Source organism: Gossypium hirsutum, chromosome D03, assembly GCF_007990345.1.
Source record: "Gossypium hirsutum isolate 1008001.06 chromosome D03, Gossypium_hirsutum_v2.1, whole genome shotgun sequence".
Lineage (NCBI taxonomy): Eukaryota > Viridiplantae > Streptophyta > Magnoliopsida > Malvales > Malvaceae > Gossypium > Gossypium hirsutum.
The window spans coordinates 19519326-19522341 of record NC_053439.1 but is presented as its reverse complement, the minus strand read 5'-3'; the positions used below and the strand labels follow the sequence as shown (position 1 = coordinate 19522341).

Sequence of the window (3016 nt, the reverse complement as noted above, 5' to 3'; positions counted from 1 at the left end):
GACTTGGTATGTTAATAATGACCAATTGTTGATTCATTGTTTCCAAGATAGTTCGGTGGGGGTAGCAGCTAAATGGTACAATCAGTTGAGTCGAAATAGAATTAGTTCATAGAGAGATCTGGCACAAGCATTATGAAATAGTATAGCCATGTAACAGATATGACTCCTGAGAGAATTACTCTGCAGAATATGGAGAAGAAACCAAATGAAAGTTTCAAACAATATGCACAGAGATGGAGGGAAGTGGCCATCTAGGTTCAATCGCCACTCTTGGAGAAGGAAACTACAATGCTCTTTATTATTCATAACCCATATGTTAGGAAGTGCTACAAGGAGTTTCGCAGATGTGGTAATGATGGGAGAAATGATTGAGAATGCCTTAAGAAATGGAAGAATAGATGCAGGGGAAAGTGCTAAAAGGTCTGTCCCGCGAAAAAAGGAAAATGAAGTGAACAACGCAAACATGGGGTATTCAAAGTCTGTTACTGTAAGTCAACCAAAGGCAATGACTGTTGGTCAAGGCTCATCAAGGCAGGAATCTGGAGCAAAGCAAAATAATGAGAAACTTCAATTTACTCCAATTCTCATGACATATAAAGAATTATATCAAAGTTTGTTTGATGCATATGCAGTGGCACCTTTTTACCTAAAGCCATTACAGCCTCCGTTCCTTAAATGGTACGATGCCAATGCTCAATGTGAGTATCATGCAGGGATCGTAGGTGATAAACCGTAATTTATACATATTTTCCCCCAATGTTTAACGCATTTTATGGATGATTTTCCATTAGAATTGGTGAATTCGATGCTCCTAATGCTTTAATTTCATGTTTTACACTTAGGAGAGCATATGAGAGCGAAAGGAACGAGAAACGGGCCAAAATGGAGAGAATGGGCCAAAGGATGAAATCAATACGGCTTGGACCTCCTCATACGGGCAGACCACACGGCCGTGTCAATCTAGCAGAATTGGAGCATGACTCGCACGGGCATGTCCCTGCCGAGCCCAAGTTAAGTCCAATTCGGAAAAGCCTACTTTTGAGGGCTTCTAGGCATTCCAAAGCCTATAAATACACCTTAGAAGTGGAGAAAAAGGGAGACGGAGAAGAGGGGGTAAGGAATTACCCCAAGGAAGCCGATTGATCTATCTCAGAAACCGGATTCATCATCAAGACTGAAGATCTCTCCTCAGTTTCCCTTCAGGAGTTTTGGGTTTTCTTTATGTTTTCTATTATTTATTCTTCTGAGATGTTTTTTTATTTAGTTATGAACTAAATCCCCTAAATACCTAAGGGGAATGAAACCTAAGACAAATCTTGTTATTATTTTTTGAATCGTATAATAAATATTTAACTTGTCCTTAATTATGTGTTCTTAATTCTTGTTTTGATATCCCAGGATACTGATTCAAGACATGCTTTTATTCAGAGGAGGAATAGACCCTGTCTAAGAGTACTTTTATCATAATTAAGCGGAGTTGTTTATGTGCCTAGAAATTGGGTGACAAGATTTTGCCGAATTATGGTGAAACCTAATAAGGGGATCCATAGATCTAGTTAATGTAACCCTAGAGTGTTAATTAGAGAAAGTCTCGGTTATTAAATCTAGGGATTAGGCATTATTAGTCTTGAATAGGGATAATAACATAACTTAGAGATCTCTACGGAGCAAGTTGAATGAATAAATCATCCAATTCGGAGCCAGAATAACAAGTAAAGTCTAGGTGGATTTTTCCTTTGGTATTGTCTTAAGTCAATCGATTTTTCCTAAAAGCAATTCCCCAATTCTTTTCTCTGTGCGTTCATAATAGTTAGTCTAGGTTTGATATTCATTATAAATATTTATTACTTGTTACGAATCACGCGATCAAGTTTTTGGCGCCGTTGCCAAGGAGCTAAAATATTAGGAATGCTTAATTTTATTACTTTAGCCATTTATTTTTTCTCACAATTTAATTTTATTTCATTTTTTTTTCTCTTGGCAGGCTTTTATAGTTTATGACTAAAAGAAACCCGTTGGGACCATTACTTTTTGACGAAGAAATCAATCGTATAGTTTACAGAAATCAAAGAGAAATAAGGCGCAGCTTAAGATACACGGAGAACAAGCAAGAAGACGATACTCAACCCTCGATCGAAGACATGGCTGAAAACCAAGGCAATCAGCTACCTCCTGCAATTGGGGTTAATCAAAATCCCGCTCCACGTACTATGTATGATTATGTTAAACCTTCTCTAACAGGAACTGAATCTAGCATAGTTAGACTGGCTGTAGCTGCAAATACTTTTGAACTGAAACCTAACACAATTCAAATGATACAACTGTTTGTTCAGTTTGATGGTTTGCAAGATGAAGATCCCAAAGCTCACTTAGCAAACTTTCTGGAATTTTGAGATACATTTAAAATCAATGGCGTTTCTGATGATGCAATTCATCTTCGGTTATTTCTTTTTCATTAAGGAACAAAGCTAAATAGTGGTTGAACTCGTTACCACGAGGGTCAATTACTACTTGGGAACAAATGACCGAAAAATTTTTACTAAAATACTTTTCACCGGTTAAAATGGCTAAATTACGTAATGATATCTCTTCTTTTGTGCAGAGGGATTTAGAAACACTTTATGATGCATGGGAGAGATACAAAGACTTACTGAGAAGGTGCCCTCACCATGGGTTACTGCTTTGGCTTCAAGTACAAACATTCCACAATGGTCTGGATCCCTCAACTCGGCAAATGGTTGACGCAGCTGCTGGCGAAACCATCAACAATAAAACACCAAAAGATGCCTATGAGTTTATAGAGGAGATGTCACTGAATAACTATCAGTGGCAAGTTAAAAGGACAAAACCAATGAAAAAAACCGGCATTTATAACGTCGACTCAGTTACTATGCTGTCAAATCAGGTAGAACTTCTCAATAAAAAAATTGATGGTTTACTTGTCTCTACGCAGGTACATCCAGTAATGAGGTGTGGCCCAAGTGGAGGAGGTATGCATACAGAATATCAACCCTTC

General features: G+C 37.8%; 1 non-coding gene across 1 annotated transcript; it reads right to left on the bottom strand.

Moving 5' to 3' along the window:
* Positions 1-2569: 2569 nt before the first annotated feature.
* Positions 2570-2676, bottom strand: LOC121215699 (small nucleolar RNA R71). Its single transcript, XR_005911675.1, has one exon. It is a non-coding gene; the product is annotated as a small nucleolar RNA R71 (small nucleolar RNA).
* Positions 2677-3016: the final 340 nt, after the last annotated feature.